The following is a 22,350-nucleotide window of genomic DNA, read 5'->3' as shown; positions in this document are numbered from 1 at the left end:
ATGTTGCAGAAATGTGATGTGTGAAGATCTTTCTTCCTTGAAATTTGCTAAACTTTAACTGCTATTTTGATCCTCTTTTCTGAAATCAAGAGCCCCTCCGGGAAGTGTAGTATGCTACATTTCTTACCTTCAGTGAATATTGCTAATTCCATACCGAAATAAGGCAAACTGAGCTAAGGCAGATACTGTTAAAGGTGACACTGTACATTCGTTGCGCTGTTTACATACCATTCATTCCTCTTATTACTGAAGATGTCACATGAACACCGGCAGCGAGACAGATCTTGAACAGGTACAGTATTTTCAGTGAACCATGCCAGTTTACAAAAATAGGGTCAGTTTACAACTGAGCTCCAGCCTTGGCTGAGGACAATAGCCTGTCATAAACCAAATTAAAAATAATTGATGTTGTGTTTGTGTTCTTGATTGTTCCTTGGGAGAGAACAAATTACCTGAGCAAAGTTTTATAAAAAATACACTACAAAAATGTTCAATTATCTTACACCCAGTGATTTTTCTTTAAACATGCCTAAAATAGCAAGTGAGAAGTTCTCTTACTTGTTTCAGATATTTTTTGGCTTAGAGCTCAACTATTCCTAGTGCCGAAGGAATCTGAGGAAAGGATAAAGAAAACCAGTCTCTTAGACTTCAGAGGTCTGAAACAAGTTAAAAATCCTACTGAAATGTCACTTCAAGATTTTAGGTCTCTGAGTTTCCATTCTTTGAGGTCTTTGGTCATAAGATGCTCTCAGACTAATTTTTGAAAATTCTGTTACAATAACTCCATCACAAACAGAAAGACGATCCCCTAGTTGGTTAAAGAATTTTTCTGTCATTTTGCTGTTAACTAAATCATTATTTGTCCAGAAAAGATTTTTCTCAAAATCTAAAGAAAACAGGTCCTATTTATGAATGTCTGCCAAACGCTATAGGGCCCAGAGGAAGGTCCCTTTGGAATACTGCTTTCTACCAGGCTGTCAAACTTTGTGAAGTTTCCGTGATGTCAACACTGGGAAAGAAATACACAGAAAGTTCCCATGCATTCAAAACAGTAACTAAATTGGAAGTATTAGCTGATCACCCCAAAAAAATCAGGGAAGCTACTATGCTGCTTCAGTATATGCTTTTTTGTTTTCCTTTGAACTAAATAATTCAGATTTTATTTAGGGCAAGACAAGGGAGTATTTTTTACAAACAAGTCTAATGGCAAAGCTCTTCATATTTATAATTTTTTGAAATAAGAGTTTGCTGTTAGCAAGTAATGCTTCTTTAATGTGCAGCACAGAGACTTATGAGCATGGAAACTATTGAAGCCTTGTGGACGGGTATTGTCTGCTTGGATTCTCCGATGTCTAATAAACTACAAATTGTGGAGCTTTTTTCTGTGACAGGGCATCCACAATAGCTTTCTAATATGAATTCTGTAGACTTAAATAAAGTGTTCATGATACAGCCTTTCCATCAATGGCAGAGGAGGAGGATGGAGATACCAATAACTCCAATAATCTCTCTTTCCTCTGCTTAACTGCCTATTTTCATTTGATGTATGGAAACTTAATATCTGAAAGCTATCTCCTCTTTGTCAAATGTGCTTGAATTGGCAGCTTTTGAACAGGTTCAAAAGCTACTAGAAGAGTGTGGATTGACAGACATATGTCTGCATGAATACTACAGTATGATCTCATAAGACCTTCACCAGGAAACCTGACTAAAAGAGGAGCGGATATTAAAGACACCCATCCAGCACATAGCTGCAAGTGTCTTTAATTTAAACCACATGAGTAGCCTGATCAAGTGGATGCATGTAAATTTATGGGTGATAATTACCTGATACTAGATGGCAGGAAACTTTATCACTGAAAAAGCAATGGGTTAAAGTAATGTCCTTTTATATGCTGCCATAACATTTAAAATTACTCAGATGAGTACTGAACAGAGGAACATACATGTGGATGTGCTTAGGCACATACTCGTTTTAATTCTGTGTGGTATCTACTCAACTTGGTCTACTCCGATAAGCAAATTGTTCACGTACAGATTTATTTACAAGATTTTAGTCTAAGCTAGAAATGCCTTTGACAGCACCAAGGCAATTCTTGATGACTTAATTTTAATATATTTGTTCCAGCCACACTGTCTGTTAGATGTGAAAATTCTGCGATCCCTTTCATTTTTGCAGTATTTGTAAAGTTTCAAGGATACTTAAGTCATTCCTTTTTATACATAGCTTTTTAATTGCAAGCCCCTGCCAGGTATTGCCTGGGCAGGCAAGTTCTGTAACCGGCATCTGTCTGCAATGAGTAATTTGGGTGACTGACTTTGCCAACGCTGACCCCTGAGGATGGATTTCTGAAGCTAGCTGCTGGCTTGTCAATGTCTCAGGTAGGCATCTGACCACTTGGTCTTGCCTTCTCAGTTCATTACTTGATTGTAATGGAATTCTGTATTTTGGTCCTGTCTGCTTAGCTTAGCTCTTTCTCAGCTTTGCTCCAGGTCTGTCTGCTCCTTAGTCTAGACTCAGACTTACTTAGTTTCCTTCCCTTTGCTCCTTGAGCCATTTACTCTAGAGCCCTTCTGTCCGTGTTTCCCTTTTTCTGCTCTTTGCTTGGTACCCTTCTTAACTTCTCCGGGGTCTGGTTTGCTTTGCTTTTAAGCCTGTTCTTGCCTGGTCCTCAGCACAGGTTATGACTGTCTGCGCAATGAATATCCCTCCCTAATGACAGCATTAATGTCAAGGGCAGGGTGGAGGTTTGTTTAAGAACAAAATCCTCAGATACACAAATATCCATCTATAAAACTGAAGGTGTACTAGTTGGCTTAGGAATAACCTGTCTGGTAGATGCATGTTTATAACAGGACCCAGCGTTGCTCAATGAGGTAAAAGTGCCCTTCTTTCTTTTGAAATAAAGACATCAAAAGACACCAACTTCTTCCAGTTTCTAAAGCTTGGTTTTACTTGAACATGAAAACAACGGTCTGGAATAAGGTGGCGCTTGAAGTAAGTAAAATACAGAAGATGATTAAGAGATTAAAATCATAGTCTTGAAAACACTCTGGCTTGATGGGCTCTTGGAAATGGGCTTCCCTGCTTCCTAGTTCAGCAACTTTCCATGGCTTCCTGAATTGAAATAACACCTCAGCAGATTTTTTTTTCTGGGAGTCTATGACAATTTTCCTTTTGTCCATCATTTCAGAGGCTTTGCTGCAGATCTGCTCTCCTTTCCCCTTGACAATCTCTTAATTTGAGCCCAAGATGAATAAATCCCTAAGCAATGTGGTCTGACCTCACAGCTGGTCCCTTCCGACCTGAGTTATCCTCTAAGCCTATGTTTCTACCTCTTTCCTCTCTGTCTCCTGTCCTGGCCATTGGTGTTCCTCTAGAAGCTCCTCTGGGTCACCCTTTGGCTGGGGAGCAACCTCCTCTTTCTTCCTTCACTGGAGGACAGCAGCAGCAGCAGCAGCAAGGCAAACAGCCTTCCTCCTCACAGCCAGCAAAACTTTTCTTAACAAAACACACAGTATATAATTGGTACACACAGTACGTTTTGAGCAAGCAATCAAAGAGTTATAACATCCATCACAATGGGTTTCAGTGTTTCTCTGTGAAAATGAATATGGATATAAGTACCGACGAGCATGGCTTCTTCAAAGTCAGGGCATCTGGAACAAGAAAAAGAATGGAGCGAAACAATAATACACATTAAAAATATGACAATAATATACCATATAGCAGCTGGAAAAATGAAAAATGATAAGATTCAAATTTGCTTTTAATACTAAGTGAAAAAGAACAACTCACATTTTTCAGTCTTTATTTATTTTTTTAAGAAGAGCATAAAAATGCATAAAAATCTGCATGTCAAACAAATGATGTGAGAACCAAATTCAGCTGGAAAAATATGTCCTTGATATCAAAATTAGTATGTTAGGAATAACAAAAACGATGCATCCGATAATCAGAAACAGATGAATCTGGCGTTGTGATTTCTAGGTCAACAGTGTTGAGATGTGCTGCACAAGCCAGGAGATGAGACTCCTTAGTAGGGGTGCACATCAACTCATTAGGAGTTAACTCCCTGTTAGGACAGTCTGGAAATCCCATCCATTCCAGAAAATATGCACAGCCAGGGAGAGACGGAAGATTGCTACCAGAGCTAATCACTAGAAGTATTTAAGCAGACAGTATAACTGTTAATTTCTTAGAAGCAAGCAAGAAAATGTTATATGGTCAGTGAGCCATGTGTCATAGAGATGGGGAAAAAGAATACTTTATGGATTTAAAAGAGCAGTGCTCTTTAAAGTAACTCTCAAGGTGAATCCAGCTAGAGGTCCTGAAAAATACGGAGTTGGATTGTTTTATCCTTGCCATAGAATGAATTTCTTTGCTGTTTATCCTAGGGCACTTCACAGTGCCTGTTCTTCCTTGTCTTATTCCCCTCTCCATAAGTATGGATTTCAGTTCAACAGAAGGATATTGCCTGCACTAAAAGACACAGTTTGAAAAATCTGCTCTATTGTTTTCTGGTGGCTTTTCTTCAATATATGGTGCCTGATGTTACAATGGAAACACAGAGTTTTTGCTAGACATCCTCTTCCAGTTAAATCCCATAAGGAGGCGTTCAGCATTTGTAACTGCTCCAGAAACAAGGAAAGGCACAGTGATCTTCAGAGCCCTGTGTATGACAGCCCACACTTCCTTTTCAGGCAGAACGGGATTTTACATGAGTGAAGAGCACATTTCGGTATCTGTGATGTGCCAGTAGCACTGCTAATTATCAAGGTTGCATGACACTTCTTATCATAAAGCCCTGGTGCCGTAGGGAAATACGAGGGAGATCTCATCACTAGACAGTAGCTGCTTTGGAGAACTGGAGTCGGTCTCCACTGCAGAGTTCCTGTGTGGCAAGTTCCTTTAATCACATTTTTCCCAGGCGGTTATTTTGTTCTCTGTTTTCGTTGTCCAGCTTGAGATCTCACAGGCTGATTTGTAGAAATGTTTAAACATTCACAACTGTATCTGAAGCTACTGGGAACTGCCCTTTGAAAATATGAAATGTTACCCATTGTGAACTAGTCAGATGGATCAGCCTGAATTCTCAGATACTTGTATCGTACAGCCTGAGTTTCCCAGCTGTAGGGTGGAGATGATGAAACTCCTTTCTTTCAGGGCAAGTGTTGTGGAGAGGAATGTTTGTGAAAAATATGTGCTACGAGAGCCACAGAACAGGCAAGCAGGAAATGTATGGCTGTCCTCACAGCTGAGACTCAATAGCGGAAAGTAAATAGACCACACGCTGAATGAAGTTAAAAGAACATACTAAAAAGCTCATTCTTTGCACATCATGAAGCAAGGGTCAAGGGGAAAAATGTGTATGATTGTATAACTAAAGCCAGCGTCATAATTTAATAAGGGATTAAAGATTCACAGACATCTTTAACACTGACACTTCCTTATTTTTCAGTGTTTGATAAATTATCTCTTAGGGCAGTTTTCCTTTGGGAAGGTAAGGGTGAATATGAAATAGGTTTTCAGAAAAGACTCCCTTGCTAGCTAAGGTGAATGTGCTGCTCTGCACATAGTCGCTCTGTGGTACAGAGTTGCTGTCACACCCTGTTGTTCCATCTAATTACACATACCCTTATGGGATTGTCTTCTGTCATAGAGGTCCCAGGTCTGAAATGTGTGACAATCAGAGCTCAACTCTGATTAAGAATTAGCAGAGAACTTACTAGAGGCGATGAAGCAAAATCTGGTGTTGCAAAGCACTAGAAGAGCATTTAAGTAATCATCAATTTCTCTGTGGCCTTAAAAGGAGGGGAGAAGTATTCTCCTTCTCCCCATTTGTTTCACCTTCTTCCTTTTTCTCCTTATCCTTCTTTTTATCTCTACTTTTTTCTTTCTCCTCTTCTAAATATCCTCTGTGGCTAACCTGTTTTTCCTCCTAAGTTTCCATCCCTTGTCCAGATTCTTCTCTGCATTGAGATTGTCATCCAGGAGCCATATAAAGAAGTGTCTGAGGTGACAGCTGTGTCTGGATCACTTACACCAAAGTCTTCTGATGATGGAGCTACGTTGCGTGAGATGCCTTAACACAAATGGTGTTCCCTTCTCCTTGGATCTGAAAGCCCCCCTGGCTGGCTTACAGTTCCCATGAAAATTGCTGCTGAAACTGTCACTGGAAGTTTGAGTGAGATGCAGGAGAAAGCAGGACGCAGAAATGACAGAGATGAGTGGAAATTCAAAGACATTAAGAACAGGTAAGATAAAAGAGCATGTAAAAATCTGGAGAATGATGAAGGGATGCTGAGGCTTGAAAAAGAAAACAAGAGATATGAAGGCATCCGAACTATATATTACTTTGCTATTATTATAAAGCCTGGCAGGAAGTGTGGAGTGAAGATGCATTAGACGAAAGCTCTTCAGAGAAGGAAAGAAAAGTAAGTTGTCTGGCTGCAATTTTCTTCTTTGTAATGAAGTTCTTTTTCCATGTTAGAAGGCACAGATTTTCACCATGAATTTCTAACTCTGACGTGTGATTATTAGATCTGTATTGGACAAAGCTACGTGCCTGCCAAGATATCTAAACAGAAAAAGTATAAAAGGCGTGGAAAGTCTTTACGAGAAGGATGCCTCTCAAAGCATCATTTATTTTACTCAATATCTGTAATTGTCAAGTGGCAGGTTTTAATTGCTTTTAACTTATGTGTGGAAGAAGTGAACGTATTTAGGTATCTAAGCCAAAATGTTTTTCTCCCCAGAATGATGAGTGAGATCAGGGTTACTACCATATTTTTCCTTCACATTTGTAATCAGTCTCATATTTCTGCAATATGAAGGATTCTTCCTGTGAGAAAATAGGCTAATATCACGAGAGTCAGCAAGTAACTAGCTTTCATTAAAGTTGGAATCAGAAATGCTCTTTCATGGGACGGAGGATGACTGTGACTTCCTCACCAATTTTTTTCTACTTCCTATATATTATCTGAAGTAGGCTGCTTGTTCTGAGCCATCTCTGTGCTAGTTTTTTGTCAGTAGTACTCAGCATAGACTCTGATTTTTCCTTGGAACCTCTATACGCTTGCTGCAAGACAAACAGCAATACTTCATAAATATATACAGCAGAATCATTGTACAGCTTCCTCTGAACACAAAACCTCATTATTTTCACAAGTACTTGTAATTCTCAAGTATTTTGAATTTTAAGTTGGCAGATGAGAATGTATGGCATTTATTTGTTAAAATTCCACCATAAAGAGTCTCTTTATAATACCTTTCATGAATGTAGCCCATTTTTCAAGAGGGTGAATTGGCTGCTCATCATGTAAGCAATGTGTTATTGAAATGTTGATGCATTACTCCTATGGGAGGGCGGGTGCTGGATTTGCGATGCAGACATAAGGACGCAGAACTGGACTGCCACTCAGTGGTGCTGGAGATCATCAGTTCTTGTGCCACTACTCGTTGGCACTGACATGGCTGAACACAGCTACATACATAATCAACCAGAAAAGATAAACTGGTCACAAACAGGGGTGCAGAAATACTATACAACTTTAGTGTAATATCCTAGCAATGCCAGAGTGATTATAAACAGACTTTGTAAGCGATTCTGAAAAACACAGTAGGAACCCAAATGCCATAAAGCTCAATTTTGTCCGACACTAAAACACCGTTATTAAAGAGAATTGTCTGCTCTGATCTATCACATCAGTGACTTGGACACTTATCTGCTGTCATTTATCCATGATTTTCCATGGAAGGTGTTAAAATGACATTGCTGTCCTGGTGGATTGTTTATCAAAGAGCTCTTATTTCAGTACTACAGCATTGGGATGCTTTTGATAGCTCTGACATGCCTTAGTTTAAATTGTCTTCTCTGTTTGCATCACACTAGTATGTATCAACTCTTCTTTTTCAGGATCAAAGAATATCTTACTGCACGTCAGAAACTCATTAAATCTATATTTGTAAATAAAGCATTTGTTCCACAGCACCAGGTGTCCCTGAACCACTACAATGAACAGCTCTGCAGGACGTGTCCTAAATGTACTCAAGGCTCCACTGAATGATGAAAATGTGACTTGTCTGTTAAGTGTCCTGGGAAACAACTTGTTATGGCCTATAAAGCAGTAGAAAAAGTGCACACAATGGTATTTCCAGAACTGAAACACAAATCTAATTAGACTCCCATCAAATGGCTTATTTGAGACTGAAAAATTGCTGGACTGATTACAAAGTTTGCTTTATAGATTAATAGGCTAGTTTAATAGCCATAGTTCTCATTGTGTATGAACTACTGCTTTATGCACTGTGTTGTACAGATATTAACTGCTTTGGCTTTTATGTAATCTATGTCTATATTGCTGCTACTTTTGCAAATGAGACCTGCCTCAGGTAACCTTTTTAGCCTGTGATTTCCTTTTTTTTTTTTCATGAATGACAAAGAAGTCAATCAGTTTTCCAAGTTAGAATTCATTTTCAAGTTTATCAGCAGCTAAATACCTAGACTGGTATTCATGCTTCATAATTATGGAAAAACATTTAATTCGATCCAGTAAGAATTTAAAAATGGAAGCAGAACAAATTATACACACAGCAGTATTTTATACACAAAACTGATTAAAATACTAATAAACCTTCTTCTGGGGACACTTCTGGGGACATCTTACATTTGTAAGGAGCTACTGGATCTGGGAGACGAGCGAAAAGAACTTTTGTCTGTGTCACATCGTGACAACAGCTTCTTGTATTGATGCTAAAATGATTAGGGCTCGCCACAGACTCGCCCTGCACACAGCTCCTGGGCAGCAAGGGCGTGCTTTCCTCCTGCACCAGTTTCTGGTTCTCGGATGGCAGTTTTCATTGCAGAAAGTTCGACTGTGATTTCATAAAAAATTCTCTATAGCCTGTAAAATACCTGTCCTAACTAATAACGAACTACAATAACAATGAAATTTTCATGCATTGCATCCTTTTTACAGCCATATCAACTCACGAGTCCACAACCCTGTCAAAATCTAATGCCAGATTATGTTTGACTGTTAAAGAAGCCAAGAGAAGGGCAGAACATTTTTTTGAGGGGGGAAAGCTGCACGAGCAACAAATTTTGAGAAGACCAAAGGTAAAGGGAAGTGACGGGGTGGAAGTACAATTTCAAGACTAGAATAAGACATTTTAATTTCTTAAGTATGAAGGAAACTGCATTTCTGATTTTGACCACTCATTTGACCTCTTCCCTCCTTCTAGCTTTGACGTATTTTTTCCGATTTTCTCTTCTGAAGTGATTGCACTTCTTACCAAAATGTCCATTTAGTTTAGCTTTCTCTTCATGGAAGACTGATCTGGCTAGGAGATCGCCATCCGAACTATTTTGGACCAGCCACCATTGTTTCCTACATGCTTACTGGCTATATGTTGGCCTCTCATGAGTGACCATGATTCTGCAGTCTTCTCTCCCTCGCAGTCTTCTCTCATTTCTACTTCTTGCATTACTCATCTGCCCTATTCCCTCTCTTCTCTCTCTTACCCCTAAATCTTTCTCTTTCTTCCCCCCATCTTCCAGACGTAGATCAGTTTGAACAGTAATTTCCTTTTATTTTGTGCAGTCTGAATTCTGCTAGACAAATCGTATGGCTACTTGGAGGTCGTCACTGTAAGCTTTTCCATTCTTCCTTTATTTCTCATACTGACATTTCTCATGTGCTCTGTCTTTAGTTTTCAGCGGGTCGTCTAATTCTTTCATTTTCGTATAAGCATTCCTCAGTAAAACTTTGCTTCTACCAGCTGATGTAAGTGAAATCCATCTCTTGGAAATTCCTCCCTTTCTGTATCTGCCCGTTTGCAGTCCACACTGGTTCCTTCCTTCTCTGAAATCATGAGATGATTCATTTGCAGCTGGGACTGAGCAGGATTTTTCATATCATCACATATGATGTCTTAAGAATGTACTTTACTTAGCTACACAGGAAAAAGGAACGTCCCTCTCTGCCCAAATAAGAAAACAAAAGTTTAGGTGGCTGAACAACAAAGATGGAGTTACGTGTGACATGATCATAGTTTAAATATATATCTGTATACTCACGGCTGTGTTGGTGTTTTTTCATGCTATTGTCAGCCTTAAATATAACATATATACTTAGCAACTATATGTTGTACTCTTAAACATTGACATTTTTTCACCATTGTTTGTTATTCTTTCCTAAACCTGAGAGCATAAAGGTTTAAGAATGTTAAATGTTAGATAGTCAATAAGCTTGAATGATACAACAAAAAAGTATTGATCTGAATTATGTTATATAAGTACATGTGACACATTTGCCCAGTCATCATTATTGTTAGAAAAGAGTTCTTCTTTATGTACAGCATTGTATCATGTACATTTTCTGTTTCCTTCAAGAACATCTTACAATACAAAGAATCAAATAAAAGCTCTTTCATATGATTAAATTTATATTCAAAGAAGGAAACATTGCTTAATAGAGGTCTTAATGTGATAGATAGTGGCTGTGCTCAATTGACCACTATCCACAGGTTTTGTGGTATCTCGGGTCCCCTTTCAAACTAACCATTCTCCTTTATTGCATGAAACAGTGTGGCACCAGTGATGGACCTTTTATGGCATTACCATTACTTATGGAGTGCTTAAAGTATTAAAGTCTCCATTGGGAGATATCTGCCTTACAATATCTTCTGAAGCTATGTAGATGAAGTACATATATGGCTTGTCCATTACTTATCTTTTTTATACAAGTAATAATAGGAACAAAAGGAATTTATTACTAGAACAGGACGGCAATGCCTGAAAAGTTGTGCAAGTGAAGCATATCCTCCTTCAGCCCACAGATTTGTTATGTTTCATGTTCGCTCCATGTTGAACAGAAAAATACTTGGAACATACGGAAAAATTGAAGGTGATTAAGATAAAGCTATTCTGAAGCCTGATTTTGCCATTCAATAGTGTTGTTTCCATGGTAACTCCTGCATCACATGGCACCTGTGTACATGACATTTCTTAAAGTTACACAAATACTAACAGGAAGGGCAAACTTCTGTGATTCTTTTATCAGTGTGAAGTGAGCATTTTATTTCCATTACAAACACAGAATTTTCCATAATTCACTGGTACTTAAGATGTAACATTGTAAACAAAGTATTATTCATAAGTGAAAAACATGTAATATTTAAAGATAAAAAAAAAGGTTTTATGAGGCAGGAGGAGAGCAGTGGGTTAAAGGGACAGCTGGTGCGTGTGTGTTACCCGATATGGGAGTTCTGCTCTCTGTTACTATTTCGTTACTGCTGTGGCAAGGCAGCAAATGATAGCTACTAGTAATTCCTGAATAAGGCACGTGTATCGTCCAGCTGTATCCATGCCTTCAGCCTTCCTGTGAACAGACCGAAGAATAGAGTCTCTACAGAAAATCCTTTAGAACTCACCAGAGGTGAGGAGGCTGGCAGGATTCTGCAGAAATTACTTTAAAACTTACAGAATTTATCTGAGTATGCATCCTTTTTATTTTTGACATTATCTTACAAGATTCTATAATGAGACTATTACTTCCTAATGCAATCTGTAAAATAAATAAAAAATATAACCAAGTTATAACATTCCATTAAATTCTATAGGTTTACCTTTATGATGTTCTCTTTGCCCTTTTTCAGTTCGGTCTTACAAAAATCTTACATAAAACCACACAGACACCTTCACTGAAAACATGCATTCTTTTCTTTTCCTGTCACTTTCAAATGCTGAATCTATAAGTATATATTGTGTCAACTGAAATGAGATATGCAAGGACAGATAATGGAAAATAGTATTATGAACAAGATCTGAGTACCATTCCAAAATAACACGTGTGTATACATATGCATTCACACACATACACATGGAGATATATGGAGTGGATGTGAAAGGGGGTGATTAAAATTCGAATCTGAGTGGGTGATTAAAGCTGAAATCTTCACCAGATGACAATATTTCTCCTTGATTCAAATACGCTGGTTCTGAACTAAAAATCTGTATAATATATTGATTCTTAATAGTGAATCAGTTCTTACATCTCTGAGACAGAGAGCACAGAGCACGTCCATACTATACTTGTATGTGATGCTAGATAAAAAGGCATTTACCTCTGGCTACTACAAATTTTGCAGGGCCCTGTAAGGTCTCTGAAGACTTATCTGACCAGCACTTGTCTTTTTTTTAACGGCTTGATGTGACCATATCGCTTGCTGCCTATGCTATACGTTTAACAAAATGTGCCTATATTTTTGAAAGCAAGTACCAAGGAAGGATTACACATTTATGCAGTTAACACTGGTTGAAAATAGAAAGGAAAAACATTCACAGTAGACAGATACCTGCATAGGTGTATTATGTTTTTACTTATCTATATAATAACTTTCAGTCCTAGCGTGATAATTTAATCTTCTCTCCATTCCGTTCTAGCTTGTTCCAAACACTGTCCCATTTGGCACAGAAACTTCCAGTTCTCTGTTGGAAACCAAATATTTTTCTTTCCAGGGGCAGACATTCTTCAGTCAAGTTCAACTAAGTGGCCCACAAGGGAGCTGTCTCTGTTGTCCAAGCTAGCAAGATACATTTATGAGCCAGCACCAGTAAATAAAGAAGGCAGGCTACATCTGTCCTCCAGCACTCGAGGTCACTGAGCAATTCCAGAACCATAAGTCACTGATTTAATGGAATTTCCCATTCAAATGATTAGGGCACATTAGACCATATCACAAGCCAAAACATCGGATTCTTAGTGCATTCCCGTAAAAAAATGCCATGAATCAGGTTTTTCTGTCTGGCATCTCCTACATAAACTTTCTGTAATTCTGTGAAAGAGTACAGAGAGGTTCAGAGAGAGAAATTCTTTGAATGTGAAATATCGTGTCTTTTAATGAACTCTGCAGCCTACCATGAGCCATATCCCTGATAGGAGCCAAGGCCAGTCAGAGAATTCATTCATTGTCTCAAACAGGGGGACGCAGCAGGGGCAAGGAGAGGTGCCGGGGAGGGCCCACGAGAAAGCAGCCCCCCGTAAGGGCATGCTGGCAAGCCACCAGAAGGTAATTCCCCGAGCAGGCAGAGCGTGCTCCGACCCCAAGGGTTAGCTGCGAACCTTGCCAGTCACGGGCTTGAGTAGGGATGAGGAAATAAAAGTAGAAAATGAGTGCTTCTTGGTGGGAAGAGTGTGTTTTTATTCTGTGGTGCTACTTACAGGGTACCATACTGTCTGAGAAATATGATAGAGGTCATTTTAGCTAAACAAATGTATCATCGATTATCCAGCCATTGCACGTCACCACACAGAAAATGAATGCATTGCTCTGAGATCTAGTATTTATTCAAATATAAGACCATATGAATTAAGAAAATGCAATTATAAAACCCTACAATCTATTCTTGTAAATTATCTGTTGTAATTTTAGCTCTAGACAACAATGACAAATTACAGTCCTCATTTCAAGGATGTGAGATGCATTACATAATGCAGATCTATAGTGTTTAGAACCATTAATCATCATCTTCTGGCAACACCGTTTGTGTTAATCCTGTTTACAGAAGGAGAGACCTGCTAAGACATACTATTTTAGGCTTTTCTTCTTCCAGTAAATATTCTTTAGAAGCAAACATTTGTAATCTGAATTTATGTTTAGCCTCAAAATGGAAAAGCAGCCCAGATGTAATCACAGCAAAGAAATGTTGATATCCATGATAAAAACAATTAAGACCTGTTTCTATTTTTACCAAATACTTATCTGTTACTATGTTAATTAACAGCTAAATGTTGTTATAAAATTACAACATGGTGTTACCTGATAGTTTTAAGGTTATACCTTATGCAAAGAATTTAGGGGCCATTGGATTCTTCTCAAAAATTTATAAAACACTGTCTTGGAAAGTATATAAAGTTCTTCCAAGTTTTCTGTCAAATTTTTCAAGTGAGACTCTCCCTTTCTATATAAAGAACATTGTCAATTATAGAGTACCAGATTTCACTGCTAACAAAAGTCATTCTTAATGATATCAGGATATAAATACAATCACAGTCAAACTGAAATAATATGAGTTTTAATCATGTATAATCATAAATATTTTTTATTAAATCTGTCCCCTATTGATGAAAGATGCTCAATATCAGGTTAGACCAGGAAATGTTTTTTTGATCCTGCAAAACTTTTTAAGGTTTCTTAAATGTTCTTTTTCGTTATTAAATGACACCAACCCCTTTCAATTTTACGGATGCACAGATAATAGTCTGGCAGTGAGAGGAATTTACCTAGGATGTGAAAGATTCAGGTCCAGTCTGCAGATCTGCCACTCCTCACTGTCCCAGAAATCTGCTCCAACCACCAGGAAATCATCTCTGCAGTGGTTTGCCTAAGCTAGAGATGGATTACGGCGTTTTTTATCTGTACATTGTGTTTAAATTCTCTGCAACAAAGCCGTGAAGCTGAGTACCCAACATCCCAGAGAGACAGAATAATCGTTGGACCAGCTCTATAGCGGTTTCTCTCACACCTAGCAGTCAGGGGACTAAGTTAAGATCAAGAAGAAAAAATCTCAGGCCCAACACCTAAATAAGGCAGAAGATACTCCTAAATTTGCCATGAGAATTTCACAATCACAAGGCTATTATCTATTATACCTCTCGCTCTCTTTGAGTTTGGCATTTCAGTAAAAGTCCTGTTGACGCACTTAGGTTCTTGCAAGTGCCTTAGTATATAGTGAATGAGTATTTCCCAGCTGAAAAATTGTTTCATTGAAGAATTCCCAGTCAGCTACATTCCCAAGTGTTTTGCATTAATCTTTAAGGGCAGGGACACAGAGAAAAGCAGAGAAGATCTGAGATTGTAACTAAGTGGAATACAGGATTTCTAGTTAAAGGGGAAAAATACTTACTTTTTGTTTTCAAACTGAATTGCAGTAAAAAATGCAGTAATTTTATTACTTTCCTTATAAATTATTGACAGTTAAATAACAATAAAGATTTTCTTTTTCTTAATAAAAATATGTTCCACTGCCACATTAGCTCAGAGTTGCTGACATGCTGTAAATTCAACTTATGGCCTCCCATGAAGTAGCTCTCTTTTCTGGTAAAGCCCTTAATTCTTAAAACTTCTGTGATACCAACAAATTTAATGAGCAAAACATATGTGAATGTAAAAGACCAGACAGCTCTGCAACCAACATGCATGAAAATGAGAGCTGGAAAATCTCCCAATTAGAACCTCTTCACCAAAACTCACTCTTTTGTAAGATCCCCCACTCATGGTAGAAAAGCTGCTTTTGAAGTGCCATTACTACCACTTGCTACACTGCAAATATGCTGTTCATTGCAATGAATGCCAACTAGTATCATGCCAGCTAAGTCCAAAGTGACTATGTAACTCTCTTCATATTTTATTGAAGTACAATACTGATGCAAGGCGGATGTCTAACAGGCAAACTTTCCACTAAAATAAAAGAATATTGCACACTTTAAATTTAGATTTCTTTTTTGGAAAGAATTGGCCTTGAAATACATGAAAATTGTGGACATGTCTGATAACTTGAAACAAGATCAATCCTTCTAAAATGGACTGCAATGGGACTTAGTGCCTGTTCTGTTTTAGCAATGCAATTTCAAATAACCTTGGGCATGCTTACATTAAGATTTTTTGCATTTATGCAAACATTAGGTAATTTGTTACATCATTATGGTATGTGCTGATTACAAACCTTTAGAAGTTATCTAAAAATATGGTAAGGTTACTTCACCAATTCATGAAATGAAACACAAATTAGGTATTAACTTAGCCTGTGGCCACTTTTTATTCTTTATTTCTATACTAATTAGCATGACAGGGCTCACCACATGTGACCATGAATTTGCATTTCAGAACAAAAATGATAAACAATAATAACCTTAAAGTAAGCTGATGCAAGTCAGTAGGGAATAATATTAGTTCATTTGTAAGCTAAGCAGATATATTTTTACTTCTGATGCAAATTTGACCACGGATATATAAAACAGGTATGTTTAGATCATGTGCGATATTTGTAAAAGTTAAAAACATCACACAAAAAATGTCAATATGACAGCTGGAGAAGAGCTTATGTGCTCTCCAAATTGTCTGTATTTTCATCAGTTGTATACATCTTTAATAAAATAAATATCATGTAACTTAACTTCCCTGGAAAGATCACCCGATTGTATCTTTAGAGCATCACAGCTACAATGTTATTACCATCTCAAATACATCCAGTAATAAAATTTCAAGAAAGTCAGTTGTTCTTCCTTTTTTTCCCCAAGTTTTGCCTAACATTATCACAGCACAGAGGTAGACCTGTGTCTTATGCTGAATTCCAGTAGATCTTCTCTCCTTTGGTAAAAAGTTACAGTATTTGCATTCTGTCACAAGGATCTGTCCCCTCCTGCAACTCCTCTGAGCCTGAACTCTGGTTTCTCGGGTGCCCTCATCTCTGCACAGCTCTTGCTTAATAGTCATGAAGGAGAAGGTGATTTCTGGGTTGTCCTCACGTATCTGATAGTGCATGCCCAGGAGCAGTAAAGATTCATGCCTGCCCTCGAAGTCTGCATCCTCTCCTGTGGCAGCTGTGCTCCTTCAGTCAATCATAATGTCACTATTTCGGCAAATTTCTCAGAGTATTTCCTTCCCCTGCTGCCACTTTCAACTTCTTTGAATTTGCTCCAGGGACAAAGGAGGCTACAAGAGCATGAATTTGGGTGGAGGGTAATACAACTGCGTTGTCATCTCCTAACTTTCAGCTTTTTATTTTTTTACCTGCTCCCTCTGCAGACCTCAACTCTCAGAGGACCCATCTTCTGAGCAGCACAGGGGATAAATGGTGTCATATCCCACATTCTTCTGTGCCACTGATGGCACAGCAGCCATTTATAGCATTTCTTGGTGGAAAGCTAGCAGATATGGACCTCTTCCAGCCACAAGAATGTGCTGCCTCATGGAAAAAAGTATGATTGTACATCTGACAATTATAAAAAGGCAAGAAATATCTTTCATTACAGACAATCAGATAAAGGCATTTGAAACTTAAACTTTTACTAGAAGTGTTTAAATAATCATTAAAATAATTATTTTCAAACTTTACTCCCATGCATGCCATGTGACCCAGCATTTAGGATTTTAAGAAAATCAAGCAAACAAAACCAGACATTTGTGAGCAGCAAAACTGCTTAAGTTGGTTCCTTGTGCATTTGTGGCTTGCGACAGTGCCTAGTAAGTTATGTTCACCAACTGAAGTTTTTTCCATGGTTGGGGCACTCATTGCTCTCGTGTGTGGATTTTCTTGAGTCTAACAGGTGGAAGATTCATATTGCAACGTTTTCCTCAGTGAAAGGAAGGAAAAAACCCAAAACTATTAGGGATAACACAGCATTTAAGAGTACACAATTCATCTCTAAAAGAATGTCTTTTCTTTCAGATAGGTTGAGTGAAAGGACAAATAAAGAAGTGTGCACACAAACATACGGATTGCTCACATAAGCTTTATTTCCTTAGGAAGTCAGGATAAAACATTTCAGTGATTAATATACAAACAGCAATTGCTCATATCCTGCAGACTTTCAGGAAATAACTGAAATCTGCAAGTAAATTTTACTGAGTCTGTAGCAGATAAAATTAACTAAAAGATGAAGATGTAATTGCCTGAGTCTGTACACGAAGTCAAGCTGAAAGATAAATGGCAGTCCCATTTTCCTGTTGACTGTTAAAGCAAATTAATTATCTGGGGTCATGGATTTGTTTCCAGAAATAGGAATGTGAATCTCAGAATTTGAAAGAGTTTGCAATAAGTAGAAAAGGAAAGTAATTTCTCAGATAGATTACCATCCAGCCACAATACTTCTGGGCCAAATTTGCCCTTTTGAGGATCGTTTCATGGAATTGTGAAGTTTCCGCACAATGCTGCACTAGACAAGGGTAACATTATGTATTTGATAGTCTCACCCAGCTTTTTCCTAGGATCCGGCTTTGGATGGAGTTTCCCATTACATAAAGTTGATTGCCCAGAACAAATACGATCATGCTGTAACCCTTACATGGCGCTCAGTCTCAAGACAATTTAGTTATTTAACTAATGTCCTCCAATAGCCATGGTGTGTAGTTCAGCAGGAATGATAGTTATTTCCTGCAGAGGGAGAATGAGGCTGTGGGTGATGCCCCTGCAGCAGCAGAAGGGGTGGAATACGGAAGATGGTGGGGTCCATGGCAGCTGGGAAGGACAGCTGGACTGTGAGACTGGGAGGACTGGAAAGAACGGAAAAACAGCAGCAACAGCAGAAAAACAGCAGGCAACAAACAGGAAGTGAGGAGGAATTATAATAAAATAGTTGAAAGCATGTGAGGAGACCAGCAGACCTGATGCTGACTCTGGCAGACGAAACTGCTAGGAATGCTGCGATCGACAACACATGCTCGCAGCAGTGCACCGTGGTGAATGGATTCTGGCCCGCCAGACAGGACTGCTGTGGTGCAGCAGTGGCAGGTGCCAAAGAAAAGCAAAATGCTCATTTCTAGTAGTTTGAGAGCTACCCAGGCTTGTAGTTGTACGTAGGCTCTCTTGCACCACTGCCTGGTGCCACTTAGCTGTCACTGTGTCCTAAAGTCCTTCTGTGAGAGCAGGCTAGCCCTCAGTAACAAACAGGTTTTGCTTTCTGCACTCCATACGTCAGCAATCTGTCTGTGCAATGGGCAGCGAGGCTCCCTTATGAGAAATCGAAGCACAGGAACCTACCAGCAGTAGCTGAGACCTGGAGCATCAATCTAGGGATGGGCTAGCTAGGTCTTTCCTGATTTTTTCAAATCAAAGCATTAGAAACCTGTCCTTCGTGAAAACAAAGATACAAAACATAAGGACTATAGGTCTGGAAACACTGGATTAGACAAGAGTTAAAAATCAGAGTACTGAAGAAAACATGCAACTGTGTGAGTCCTAAATGGGTACAGAAAGCCTCTGAAATCATACAGCTTAGAAGACAGGATGGATCTGGAAGGAACAAGGAAAGGGAAGGACCAATGGATTGACAGCAGGTGGAATACGAAGATGGAAAGGATGGAGTTACAGATGTGTCAAACAACCCTACACGTGGAAAGAGATAGAAGAAATTAGAATAATAGAAAAAGGACACTACAGAGATTTGGAATGGGTAAGGTCAGAAGAGAGGGAGAAGATTTAAAAGTCTTAACCCCATCTGAGAAGTGTACATGAGAACATAAATCCATGTTTTTAATCAGTTTTTTCCTGTCAGCTGAAAACTAATGAAACCTATGCAAGCAATTAGCTTTAGGTAGATCACAGGGCAACTGTAATATTCCTTTATGCCATCATTCTGTCACAAGTGATGATACATGATTTATGTGAAACATTTGCTAGAGAAATGCCATCAACATTAATAACGTTATATCAACAGGAGAAAACAGCAGCTCCTGTGGCCTCCCTTCCTTTCTCTGTGCTAAGCAGTTCTGTTGTTGTACAGAAGTTTTTTGAGCAATGTCGATTGTAATTCACAAATTGAATTTCTTTTTACCTTGAGTTCATGGCTGGTGTTTAGTTCTTTTTCACTGTATTTGCATCCCAATAAACACTGTCATTAATCCATGTTTCCTTATCAGGACCTGTTCTAATTAGGTTGTTCTAAAAGCTGAGTTAATCAATAGAGTTAATTCTTTACATTTAAACACAACAGGAAGTTTCCCATTGTAAAAAAAGTTTCTTTTTTATGGTCTGAGTGGATAATCACTTCTTAAATGTCAGTTTAAACTCAGTTCCATCAGTATGTCATGATAAGCAGCACTTATACACACAATCCAAATGAAGTTGATGTGGCTACTCATTTGGCTACACAATATGAATTAACATTGGCAGAAATGAACAATGTGACAGTTTCTCCACTTGTTTCAAAAAAAAAAATACTGAAGATGACTACAGGTAGATAAATAAGTTCCTGTTTGCTTTTCAATAGATACTGAACAAAGTTGAATTGTATTTTCATTTGTACTGTATGTTCATTTGTATTCTACATAATCCCCTCCCATCCCCTGCTGTAAAGCACTACAATGAACAATTTTTGAAGCAGGTTCCTATTTTTACAAAAGCCTCTCACATGTTCCAATAAACCGTGAAACAGAATGGGGGGCACTCATACCTTAAAGACAGCAGCCAGCCCCACTAGTATTTTGTCTTTGTCATTCTGTCGGCATGCCTGAGTTTCATTTTCCCTTTCCGCTAATGTAGGCAGTGCACATGCTATTACTAAAGGGAATGACTGAGACACAGCCCCCAGAGCTGTGTTTCTTGGTTTGCTTGATCTGGGCACCACAACACACAGGAATTAGATGAAAATACCTTTGCACAACAGCCCTCGGTGAGGATTTTGCTGGCTATTCCCAAAGATGAGAATGTGGCAAACTCAGGCATGAAAACATAGAGCATAGGAGAAGTCGCAAGGTCCTAATGTCCTGGTTGTCCTAGGATTTTGGTCATGAAGCAAATGGTAAGAACTTACTGTATGACTGTGTTTCAGTTGCAGTTCTAACAGTGGAGTCTTTGTACAGTATTTGTTCCCTTAAACTTCTGCTGCATGAAATGTGCTCCCAAACGTGTCTGTGACAAATTTTTTTCTTTAAAAAGCATTAAAGCCACCACTGAGCGTAAAAGAAAGTGACCCCATCAATTCAGATTTCCCTAAACTCACCTAGCTCTTCTCCTAATGAATATAGGATGTCATTACTTTGCTGTGCTTTTGCATGGGCTAAGTTCTCTTGCTCCATCAAACCCTTTCACTTTAATAAAAGTGCAGGTATTTATCTTCCCAGGAAGGGTCAATTTTGTCTTCTACATAAAATGGGGCCAAGCAATTTCTCACACAAAACTTCAAAAATACTGCCATTCCTACCCCAGTGTGTCAGAGACCATACATTAAAGAGTGATCTGTATGAGCAATAATATACAGATTTTTTCAACTAGGACTAACTGAGCTTAATGACCATCTAAAAACTGTTCGTTGGTATGTATGAAACCAGCTGCTATTTCAGTTTGGGCAGTACAGACTACGTGGCTAACGATGGAGTGAGTATGGAAAGCGACCACTTTGGCACAGCACTTTTTTTCGCCAAGTTGATAGTTGTTATACTTTTTTTTTCCATCCGTAATGGCACAGGAATTAAAAAAAATGTTTAGCTATACCCTACGTATTTGAGACATAGCTAACAGCAGTCTTCATAAAGGCTACACACAAAATTCATGCTTCACTTCCCAAAATTCAGTCATCCCTAGCTAACTACTCACAATATATGAACTTAAAACGTAAGATAAGAATGTCTTTTTCCAGTGGTCCTGATACTCAAAAACATCCCACACAAGTTTTCACTCAGACTTGGCTTAAGCATACACTTTCTTTCCTTGCTTGGATGCATACGGCACAGATGGGAACATGAAAAGGAGATAAAAAGCACAGCGTTCTGTTCTGCTACTGCGATTCTTATGCTCCGGTACCTACACCTGACATCACACAAGCCCTATAAATTCCCTTCCCCAGGCAAAAACCAAATCTGGATAAAAGCATCAGTCCATAGTTAGAGCAATAAATATTAGATCGTGATAAAACAGTGATGAAATAAACTATTTGGGGGATTAAAACTGCGTGAAAAACCTCAGCCCCAAACATTTAAAAATAAATTACAGTAAGAAGTATTGTAACAGGACTGCAATCACTACTATCTGCTAATTATTTTCTCCTACTCCGAACAGCAACTCTGAAGCCCACAGAAGTTCACGCTCTCGCGTGCCTGTAACGCCGTTACTCCCCGCGTTACTGACGTGCGCTCAGCAGGGCAGCGTCCTCCACCCGGGGTCACCCCTCATGAGAAGACACAGAAATTGGAGTAATGTCATTAGTTTTGCCATTTCTTATGCACTATTTGTATGCACAATTACCAGCCGTGAGCATTTAAAATAACGGATAAACAAACAAAAGCATGAAGTCTGACCAAAAAGCTGCCAGTTTTTCCCTTCTCTTCGTCAGACTCGCGGCGCGGCGCTCGGGTCGCGGGACCCTCCGGGGGGCCAGCAGCCGCACCTCCGGACTCTGCCTGCCAAAGCGGGGACCGAGAGGGGGCTCCTGGAGAAAAACCGCACAGACCCCGCAGGGCGGGTATGCCGCCAGTACCCGGGACCGCTCGAAGCGACGTCGGCCGGGAAGCAGCGCCGGGGCGGGGCGGGGCAGCGCAGGGCCGCCTCAGCCTCGCAGAACCCCGCATGGCGACCGCAGCGCACGGCGGAACATGTAGTTTCCCGCCGCCTCCCCGCGCGCGGACTA

Source organism: Calonectris borealis, chromosome 1 (genome assembly GCF_964195595.1).
Source record: "Calonectris borealis chromosome 1, bCalBor7.hap1.2, whole genome shotgun sequence".
NCBI lineage: Eukaryota > Metazoa > Chordata > Aves > Procellariiformes > Procellariidae > Calonectris > Calonectris borealis.
Note: the sequence above shows the minus strand (reverse complement) of the source record.